General features: G+C 45.0%; 2 non-coding genes and 5 pseudogenes across 2 annotated transcripts; all 7 read right to left on the reverse strand.

Moving 5' to 3' along the window:
- Positions 1–315: 315 nt before the first annotated feature.
- LOC136739407 (5S ribosomal RNA) lies at positions 316–434 on the reverse strand. Its single transcript, XR_010812892.1, has one exon. It is a non-coding gene; the product is annotated as a 5S ribosomal RNA (ribosomal RNA).
- Positions 435–656: 222 nt separating this feature from the next.
- On the reverse strand, positions 657–775 carry LOC136739584 (uncharacterized; annotated as a pseudogene).
- Positions 776–990: 215 nt separating this feature from the next.
- On the reverse strand, positions 991–1109 carry LOC136739521 (uncharacterized; annotated as a pseudogene).
- A 219-nt stretch (positions 1110–1328) lies between these two features.
- On the reverse strand, positions 1329–1447 carry LOC136739630 (5S ribosomal RNA). The gene has a single exon (XR_010812953.1). It is a non-coding gene; the product is annotated as a 5S ribosomal RNA (ribosomal RNA).
- Positions 1448–1662: 215 nt separating this feature from the next.
- Positions 1663–1781, reverse strand: LOC136739495 (uncharacterized; annotated as a pseudogene).
- A 218-nt stretch (positions 1782–1999) lies between these two features.
- LOC136739462 (uncharacterized) lies at positions 2000–2117 on the reverse strand (annotated as a pseudogene).
- Positions 2118–2335: 218 nt separating this feature from the next.
- On the reverse strand, positions 2336–2454 carry LOC136739555 (uncharacterized; annotated as a pseudogene).
- Positions 2455–11255: the final 8801 nt, after the last annotated feature.

Here is an 11255-nt window from a genome sequence, read left to right on the forward strand (position 1 = left end):
TGGTATTTCCAGGAGGTCTCACATTTAAGTACTGACCAGGTCCTGCCCCGTTTAGCTTCCGAGATCTGACAAGATCGGGCGCGTTCAGGACGGTGTGGCCGCAAGCCGAGATGTCTGGCTGCATGATGTCTCTTAAAGGCTGGCGGGTATTGACGGAACTGCCAGCAAAAAAAAAAAGAAAAATAGAGGGAAATATACCAGTGCAGCAAAGGGTGTTGAAAGTAAACGGGTACGTGTACAATTCTTCAATTATATCTCCTGGAGACAGAAAGAGAGAATTAAGAGCTACGATGAAGTTACCCAGGAGACGTAAAAGGCTTGCAGCACCTGGTATTTCTAGGAGGTCTCCCATCCAAGTACTGACCAGGTCCTGCACCGTTTAGCTTCCGAGATCTGACGAGATCGGGCGCATTCAGGACGGTGTGGCCGCAAGCCAAAAGCCCTGGCTGCATGATGTCTCTTAAAGGTTGGCGGGTATTGACGGAACTTCCAGCAAAAAAATAAAAAATAAATAAATAGAAAAATGGAGGGAAAAATATCAGTGCAGAACAGGGTGTTGAAAGTAGCCGGGTACATGTACAATTCTTCAATTATATCTCCTCCAGACTGAATGAGAGTATTAAGAGCTACGCTGAAGTTACCCAGGAGATGTAAAAAGCTTTCAGCACCTGGTATTTCCAGGAGGTCACCCATCCAATTACTGACCAGACCCTGCCCAGTTTTTCTTCCGAGATCTGACGAGATCTTGCGTCTTCAGGACGGTGTGGCCTCAAGCCAAGAGGCCTGGCTGCATGATGTCTCTTAAAGGCTGGAGGGTATTGATGGAACTTCCAGCAAGAAACAATAGAAAAAAGAAAAATGGAGGGAAAAATATCAGTGCAGCAAAGCGTGTTGAAGGTAGCCGGGTAGGTGTACAATTCTTCAATTATATCTCCTCCAGACAGATAGAGAGTATTAAGAGCTACGATAAAGTTACCCAGGAGACGTAAAAGCTTGCAGCACCAGGTATTTCCAGGAGGTCTCACATTCATGTACTGACCAGGTCCTGCCCCGTTTAGCTTCCAAGATCTGACGAGATCGGGCGAGTTCAGGATGGTGTGGCCGCAAGCCGAGATGCCTGGCTGCATGATGTCTCTTAAAGGCTGGCGGGTATTGAGGGAATTTCCAGCAAAAAAAAATAAAAAAAAATAGAAAAATGGAGGGAAAAATATCAGTGCAGGAAAGGGTGTTGAAAGTAGCCGGGTACGTGTACAATTCTTCAATTATATCTCCTGGAGACAAAAAGAGAGTATTAAGAGCTACGATGAAGTTACCCAGGAGACGTAAAAAGCTTGCAGCACCTGGTATTTCTAGGAGGTCTCCCATCCAAGTACTGACCAGGCCCTGCCCCGTTTAACTTCTGAGATCTGACGAGATCGGGCGCATTCAGGACGGTGTGGCCACAAGCCGAAAGGCCTGGCTGCATGATGTCTCTTAAAGGTTGGCGGGTATTGACGGAACTTCCAGCAAAAAAAAAAAAAAAAAAGAAAAATGGATGGAAAAATATCAGTGCAGCAAATGGTGTTGACAGTAGCTGGGTACGTGTACAATACTTCAATTATATCTCCTCCAGACAGATAGAGAGTATTAAGAGCTACGATAAAGTTACCCAGGAGACGTAAAAGCTTGCAGCACCAGGTATTTCCAGGAGGTCTCACATTCATGTACTGACCAGGTCCTGCCACGTTTAGCTTCCGAGATCTGACGAGATCGGGCGCGTTCAGGATGGTGTGGCCGCAAGCCGAGATGCCTGGCTGCATGATGTCTCTTAAAGGCTGGCGGGTATTGACGGAATTTCCAGCAAAAAAAAAAAAAAAAAAATAGAAAAATGGAGGGAAAAATATCAGTGCAGGAAAGGGTGTTGAAAGTAGCCGGGTACGTGTACAATTCTTCAATTATATCTCCTGCAGACTGAAAGAGAGTATTAAGAGCTACGATAAAGTTACCCAGGAGACGTAAAAGCTTGCAGCACCTGGTATTTCCAGGAGGTCTCACATTCAAGTACTGACCAGGTCCTGCCCCGTTAGCTTCCGAGATCTGATGAGATCGGGCGCGTTCAGGACGGTGTGGCCGCAAGCCAAGAGGCCTGGCTGCATGATGTCTCTTAAAGGCTGGCGGGTATTGACAATACTTTCAGCAAAAAAAAAAAAAAAAAAAATGGAAAATGGAGGGAAAAATATCAGTGCAGCAAAGGGTGTTGAAAGTAGCCGGGTACGTGTAGAATTCTTCAATAATATCTCCTCCAGACTGAAAGAGAGTATTTAGAGCTACGATAAAGTTACCCAGGAGACGAAATAACTTGCAGCACCTGATATCTCCAGGAGGTCACCCATCCAAGTACTGACGAGCCCTTGCCCCGTTTAGCTTCCGAGATCTGATGAGATTGGGCGCGTTCAGGACGGTGTGGCCGCAAGCCAAGAGGCCTGGCTGCATGATGTCTCTTAAAGGCTGACGGCTATTGACGGAACTTCCAGCAAAAAAAAAATGGATAAAGAAAAATGGAGGGAAAAATATCAGTGCAGCAATGGGTGTTGAAAGTAGCCGGGTACGTGTACAATACTTCAATTATATCTCCTCCAGACAGAAAGAGAGTATTAAGAGCTACGATGAACTCACCTAAAGGATTATTAGGAACACCATACTAATACTGTGTTTGACCCCCTTTCGCCTTCAGAACTGCTTTAATTCTACGTGGCATTGCTTCAACAAGGTGCTGAAAGCATTCTTTAGAAATGTTGGCCCATATTGATAGGATAGCATCTTGCAGTTGATGGAGATTTGTGGGATGCACATCCAGGGCACGAAGCTCCCGTTCCACCACATCCCAAAGATGCTCTATTGGGTTGAGATCTGGTGACTGTGGGGGCCAGTTTAGTACAGTGAACTCATTGTCATGTTCATGAAACCAATTTGAAATGATTCGACCTTTGTGACATGGTGCATTATCCTGCTGGAAGTAGCCATCAGAGGATGGGTACATGGTGGTCAAAAAGGGATGGACATGGTCAGAAACAATGCTCAGGTAGGCCGTAGCATTTAAACAATGCCCAATTGGTACTAAGGGGCCTAAAGTGTGCCAAGAAGACATCCCCCACACCATTACACCACCACCACCAGCCTGCACAGTGGTAACAAGACATGATGGATCCATGTTCTCATTCTGTTTACGCCAAATTCTGACTCTACCATCTGAATGTCTCACCTCTTTTTCCTATTTGTAGTGGAGATGAGTGGTACCCGGTGGGGTCTTCTGCTGTTGTAGCCCATCCGCCTCAAGGTTGTACGTGTTGTGGCTTCACAAATGCTTTGCTGCATACCTCGTTTGTAACGAGTGGTTATTTCAGTCAAAGTTGCTCTTCTATCAGCTTGAATCAGTCGGCCCATTCTCCTCTGACCTCTAGCATCAACAAGGCATTTTCGCCCACAGGACTGCCGCATACTGGATGTTTTTCCCTTTTCACACCATTCTTTGTAAACCCTAGAAATGGTTGTGCGTGAAAATCCCAGTAACTGAGCAGATTGTGAAATACTCAGACCGGCCCGTCTGGCACCAACAACCATGCCACGCTCAAAATTGCTTAAATCACCTTTCATTCCCATTCAGACATTCAGTTTGGAGTTCAGGAGATTGTCTTGACCAGGACCACACCCCTAAATGCATTGAAGCAACTGCCATGTGATTGGTTGATTAGATAATTGCATTAATGAGAAATTGAACAGGTGTTCCTAATAATCCTTTAGGTGAGTGTATATGTATGTATGTGTATGTATGTCCAATTGCTTTGACAATACAAATGAAATGAATTGAGAGAGAGAGAGAGAGAGAGAGAGAGAGAGAGAGAGAGAGAGAGAGAGAGAGAGAGAGAGAGGAATATGAGCTCCTAAAAAACATTTGTTTTTATACATAAGCGGATTTAATTTGTGATTTACAAATGAATATATAGCACTATAAACATACACAGAAGACATGGAATAGAAATTCAGAAGAAAAAGTATTCAAAAAATAATAATTTTAAGAGAAACACAAAAAGAAGAAAGCAGAGAGACAGTTCAGGAAGAAAAGTCAGAAAAGAAAAGCTGAAGACAAGAATTGGAGGTAAGAGACAAATAATTAAACAAAAAAATATGTATTAATAAAATAAATAAGCATTCTCAGTAGTTGACTCAGCCAATGAAAATGCAGAGCTCCGATTTGAATAGAGTGACAGTAGGAGAGAGCCCAATTGCCACTGAGACTGATAGAAATCTATCGAACAGCAGTCTGACTGCAGAGCTGCCTTTTGAAATCCGATACCCTGAAGACATTCGCTCTGCACAGGCTAAGAAGGACTACAAACAAGCTGTGATGAGAGCATCTCCTGAGACCCTCATCCTAGACTACACCGGTAAAGGAGAAAACAGGGTCAAGAACAATCTACTGTTCTACACCGCCTTTCACAAAACCCTGTGCCAGACATACCCCAATAACAACAAGAGGGGCATTAGCAGAGGCAGGCAGATCTCAGTGCTGGTAGAGAAAGACACAGACAGTGTGATGCTCACTTTTAATGTATACCACAACGGGACCATCATGGTGCAGGGCAGCGAGAGCAGCCTGGACCAATTAGCTCTCGGCTTCCACACCTCAAAGCAGCAGACTGAGGTAGAGAAACAAGAGCCAGAGCCGGCCACCCTGCAGTCTGCCCCCAGCCACACGGAGCCAGACAGTGCCCCATCTCCCACAGACTGCCCCCCTGTCTCCCCAAAACTCTCCAGCAACATTAAAACACTAAAGGAATGCCTATCAGTGCTGGAGCTGGAGTTTGCGGAGTTCAGGGAGCAGACCTTGAGCACCCTGGCCCAGACCTCCTTGTGTGATCAGCTCCGGGATGAGATGCACAGACTAAAGATGCAGCACAAGGCTGAGATCCATGAGCTGAGAGCAGCAGTGAGAGACCTGGAGGAGCAGAGCCAAACCCTGAGGACGGAGCTGCGCAGAGCGAGGGAGGAGCTGACCTGGACACCCCAGCACAGCTAGCTGAGGAGCCTGCAGAGCCAGCTGGAGGAGCTAAGAGAGGAGCTACACATCACTGGAGCACAGAGACTGCACTGCACTGACCCCACAACACCTCCAACCCCTGACGCACCCACTGATCCACCCACACTCCCCACCACTCCTGACACACCCACTATCACCAGACCTGCCACTAATACACAACCCCCTGAAACGCCACTCCCCCAAAACACACCCGCTGCCCCCACCACTCCCGACGCAAACCCGGAGTGGCAGGTCAACGCAGAGGTGGTCATTCTGAGCGAATCCAATGGGAAGTTCCTGGTTGAGAGGCGCCTCTTCCCTAGGCGAAAAGTGAAAAAGCTTTGGTGCTCCACAGCACAGAGAGCCCTGGAGCTGCTCTCCAAGAGGAGGCTTTGCCAAGTCAAACACATCCTCATCCACACCGGCACTAACGACCTGAGTGCCCGCAGGGGCGATGTGGCCTCAGCCCTGAGACAGGTAGCAACGAAAGCCACAGAGGAATTCCCAACTGCCAAAATTTCCATCTCCACACTGCTGCCCCGCACAGACGTGCCCCTGCACATCATCCAGCAATTTATGGAATTTATATGCCACCCGCAGACTCCCCCTACTATAATGAGGAAGGCTTTCATGAGCTTCAAAACGAAATCTGCCACTTCCAGACCCTGGGCTCTGTACTGCTGTGTGGCGATCTCAATGCCAGGACTGGCAGAGAGATGGACTACATCAATACAGAGGGGAACACACACCTGTTCGGAGACTCCCCGCTGTGCCACACACACACCTCCACACTGACACAGCCACGACAGCGTGGTAAACAAGAGCAGGAAGCAGGTAGTGCGCCTATGTAAAAGCCTGGGTCTATATATCATCAATGGCAGGACCAGGGGGTACTCTCTGGGGAGATTCACATACTGCTCGGCTCTGGGCAGCAGTGTGGTGGACTACGCCATAACTGACCTGGACCCACAAGCCAACAATGCGTTTATAGTCAGACAACAATCTCCACTATCAGACCACAGCCAAATAACACTTTACCTAAAAAGATCAGCGCAGCCACAAGTCAGAGCCAAACTTCCCACAAAACTGGTCTCCCTGCCACCCAGTTAGAGATGGTCCGAGCCCAGCACAGAGAACTACACAAGAGCCCTGAATAGTGATGAGATTGAAAACATGTTAGACAGATATCAATCCTCACACTATCAAATAAACCAAAACGGAATAAACTCAGCCACCAAAACACTGAATGAAATATTTGAGAGACTGGCTTTAAAATCAAACATTAAAACAATTAAAAACCAAAATATGAAATCGTCTAAAAGAAAAAAAGAACAGTGGTGTGACCAGGAGTGTGAAACTTCTAGGAAACACCTGAGACATCTCTCCAACACTAAACACAGAGAGCCCGACAACCAGGAGGCTCGCCTCAGCTACTGCCAGGCCCTGCGGCACTACAAGCAACTCCTCAGTAAGAAAAAAGACCACTATATGGGCAGAATAAATACCCCAAAAACAAAAAATGAAATACCAATTCAAAATGGAGAAATCTGGAAAACACACTTTGAAAAACTTTACCAAAATGTTGAAAACAATCCAAAGCCAGAACAGGTTAAAATATTAAAAAACCTAAATAAATTGGAAGAAATCATTAAGAATAACCAAAATCCCTTAGATAACCCATTTACAATACAGGAACTAAAACATCAACTCAAAATCCTCAAACCCAGGAAAGCCAGCGGCCCCGACAGCATCAGCCCTGAGATGCTGAAGCACAGCAGCCCGCAGCTGCAGGAGGCTCTGCTCAAACTCTTTAACCTGGTGCTGAGAGCCGGGTGTTTCCCTGAGGTCGGGAATCAAGGATTGATCACCCCGATTTTTAAAAGTGGAGACAAATTAGACCCCAATAACTACTGGGGCAGCTGTGTGAGCAGTAACCTGGGGAAGGTGTTCTGCAGTATCATCAACGCCCAGATACTGGCCTTCCTTACCAAGCACAGTGTCCTGAATAAGAGTCAGATTGGCTTCCTACCAAAACACAGCACAACCGATCATATTTACACTCTACACACCCTCATAAATAAATATACCCAAAACAATAAAGGAAAAATATTTGCCTGTTTTGTAGACTTTAGAAAGGCATTTGACTCAATCTGGCACAAGGGATTATTTTATAAACTTCTACAGAGTGGTGTAGGGGGTAAAGTTTATGACATCATTAAACCAATGTATTCTGAAAACAAATGCGGAGTTCAAATTGGCAACTCAAGAACAGAGTTCTTCACTCAGGGGCGGGGAGTGAGACAGGGCTGCAGTCTGAGTCCAACACTGTTCAACATCTACATCATCGAGTTGGCCACAGTGTTGGAGCAGTCTGACGCCCGCAGCCTAACTCTCCATGACACAGAGATCAAGTTCCTGCTCTACGCAGACGACCTGGTGCTGCTGTCGCCCACAGAGCAGGGGCTTCAGCAGAACCTGGCGCTGCTAGAGCAGTACTGTCAGAAATGGGCCCTGGCAGTCAATCTGGACAAGACCAGAGTTATGGTTTTCCAGAAAAAAGCCCCATCTCAGGGAAACAGGTACCGCTTCACTCTGGGCAGCACTGGATTAGAGCACTGCACCAGATACAACTACCTTGGCCTGACCATCAGTGCGTCAGGGAGCTTCAGCCTGGCTATAAACGCATTAAAAGACAAGGCACGCCAGGCATTTTATGCCATAAAGACACAATTTGGGAAAACAACAATACCAATAACTATTTGGATTAAAATATTAAACTCCATCATCCAACCAATCCTGCTATATGGGAGCGAAGTGTGGGGTCCCCTCATGAACCTCAATAACAACAATTGGGACAAAAGCCCCATGGAAATATTCCACCTAGAATTTAATAAAAACATCTTACACGTACACAGAAACGCCCCCACGGCTCTGAGGCTCACAGAGCCCGAACACACAATGACCAAAACAACAACAATTGGGAAAATTGACATGTACCTGAAAAGCAAATACACAAAAGATTAGAGACACGAATTAGAATTACAAAACAAATTGGAATGCTACCGGGCCCTGAATAGAAACATTACATTGGCTGAATACTTAAAAATCCAAAATATAAAAGAGAGACAAAATCTAACTAAATACAGGCTCAGTGACCACAGCCTCGCCATTGAAAAAGGCCGCTACAGAAAATTCTGGGTTGCCAGAGAAGAGCGGCTGTGCAGCCAGTGTGACCTAGGGGAGGTCGAAACACAGGCGCATTTCCTGCTGTCCTGCCCTAAATACACAAAAATCAGGGAGACATACTTTAAAATATTAAAAATGCATATCCCTGAGTTCAGCATGATCCCCGATTGCTGCAAACTCCCCGTCCTGCTGGGAGAGGAGGAGCGCACTGCCTTCTTAGCAGCGCAATATGTATCCACCTGCCACAGCCTGCGAGACAGTGTGTAGACACCAGCCTGTGGCACTCCATTTGCAAAACAAAATAAAAACTGTGATTTTTCTGATGTCATGACACACATTTTGATACAAACAACAAATATGGTTTATATCCTACTTAATTTTATTTCAATGTGTACTATATTTGTTCCACTGAATCTTGTATTGCAATGTTTTGTCTTGATTGATAGAACATTTGTATCTGCTTTGGCAATATTGTTATAGATCATGCCAATAAAGCACCTTTGAATTGAATTGAAATGAATTGACAGACAGACAGACACACGCACACACACACACACACACACACACACACACACACACACAGAGCCAGCCAGCCAGACAGCCAGCCAGCTCAGCCATGACATCACGAGCCTCTCTCAGCTGACTGCTATGACATCACAGAGCACGTACATTCCGTTGCTTGCCGTCTGTCAACCACTCAGTCACTGCCAGCCAGACTGGCTGGCTGGCTGGATGGGGGGGCTGCTTGCTGCTGCTGCGTATCTTAGCAAGCTAATTTGCCTGACCGGCCTTCCTACTCCTATGCCCAAATGCCCACCTAAGCCCGATCTGCTGTTCACCTGGATCACAGCTCCGCCCCAACAAGGCAGATCCTCCCAAAAATGGTACAAACTGATCCACGTTCCCCTCCACGGAAAGCTTTAGCCCAAAATAAGGGACACATTCTGTAACAACATAACGAATGCCCACCCAACCTGTGACAAAACTGAGAAAAAAGAAAAACGCTCAGTCCTCCTGGTGGAGGGACACACAGCCACCCTGGCTGCCCAATATGTCAGCGCCTACCACAGCCTGAGGGACACAGTGACACACGAGCACCGGCTGTAAATATAATGTAAATACTCGTTTGTAATGCATGTCATTGTATTTCAAAAAGGAATCTGGAAATAGTAAAACTATTTTCTTTATTTGAATGTATTAAAGATCACATTTTATTACATTTTCTTTTTCTGTACTTCATTACATTATATTGAGATTCATAATTCTATTATTTATTTTCCGTATGTATGTATGTATGTATTATTGTATGGAAGGAAAGTTAGAAATGATTTTCTCAAACCTGTTTTTCTCTCTTGTATACTTAAGAAAGATAAGGTCAAGCTAGAAGGTCAGGAGGCCATAAGGTAGTTTGATTTCTGTTTGTTATTTACGATGAGAACCTTGGAGACAATGTCAAACGGTATGACCTACGTGCCTGTTCCTTAAAACCATGTGAAGATCTATGAACTCTGTTCTATAATGAAATATGTTCTGCTTAGTTAGCCTTTAAGATAACATAGTAATGATTTTCTAGCATGTATGTATGTATGTATGTATGTCCAATTGCTTTGACAATACAAATGAATTGAATTGAGAGGGAGAGAGAGAGAGAGAGAGAGAGAGAGAGAGAGAGAGAGAGAGAGAGAGACAGACAGACAGACAGACTGACAAACACAAACAGACACACACACACACACACACACACACACACACACACACAGACATACACACAGCCAGCCAGCCAGCCAGCCAGCCAGCTCAGCGATGACATCACAAGCCTCTCTCAGCTGACTGCTATGACATCACAGAGCATGAACATTCCGTTGCTTGCCGTCTGTCAACCACTCAGTCACTGCTAGCCAGACTGGCTGGCTGGCTGGATGGGGGGGCTGCTTGCTGCTGCTGTGTACCTTAGCAAGCTTATTTGCTTGACCGGCCTTCCTACTCCTCTGCCCACATGCCCACCTATGCCCGATCTGCTGTTCACCTGGATCACAGCTCCGCCCCAACAAGGCAGATCCTCCCAAAAATGGTACAAACTGATCCACGTTCCCCTCCACAGAAAGCTTTAGCCCAAAATAAGGGACACATTCTGCCCAATATGTCAGCGCCAACCACAGCCTGAGGGACACAGTGACACACGAGCACCGGCTGTAAATATAATGTAAATACTCGTTTGTAATGCATGTCATTGTATTTCAAAAAAGGAATCTGGAAATGGTATACCTATTTTCTTTATTTGTATGTATTAAAGATCACATTTTATTACATTTTCTTTTTCTGTACTTCATTACATCTTATTGTGATTCATAATTCTATTATTTATTTTCCGTGTAGATGTATGTATGTATGTATGTATGTATGTATGTATGTATGTATATGTATGTATGTCCAATTGCTTTGACAATACAAATGAATTGAATTGAGAGGGAGAGAGAGAAAGAGAGAGAGAGAGAGAGAGAGAGAGAGAGAGAGAGAGAGAGAGAGAGAGAGAGAGGAATATGAGCTCCTAAAAAACATTTGTTTTTATACATAAGCGGATTTAATTTGTCATTTACAAATGAATATATAGCACTATAAACATACACAGAAGACATGGAATAGAAATTCAGAAGAAAAAGTATTCAAAAAATAATAATTTTAAGAGAAACACAAAAAGAAGAAAGCAGAGAGACAGTTCAGGAAGAAAAGTCAGAAAAGAAAAGCTGAAGACAAGAATTGGAGGTAAGACCTTTCACCTATAGAGACAAATAATTAAACAAAAAAATATGTATTAATAAAATAAATAAGCATTCTCAGTAGTTGACTCAGCCAATGAAAATGCAGAGCTCCAATTTGAATAGAGTGACAGTAGGAGAGAGCCCAACTGCCACTGAGACTGATACAAATCTATCGAACAGCAGTCTGACTGCAGAGCTGCCTTTTGAAATCCGATACCCTGAAGACATTCGCTCTGCACAGGCTAAGAAGGACT

Source organism: Amia ocellicauda, unplaced genomic scaffold, assembly GCF_036373705.1.
Source record: "Amia ocellicauda isolate fAmiCal2 unplaced genomic scaffold, fAmiCal2.hap1 HAP1_SCAFFOLD_61, whole genome shotgun sequence".
Lineage (NCBI taxonomy): Eukaryota > Metazoa > Chordata > Actinopteri > Amiiformes > Amiidae > Amia > Amia ocellicauda.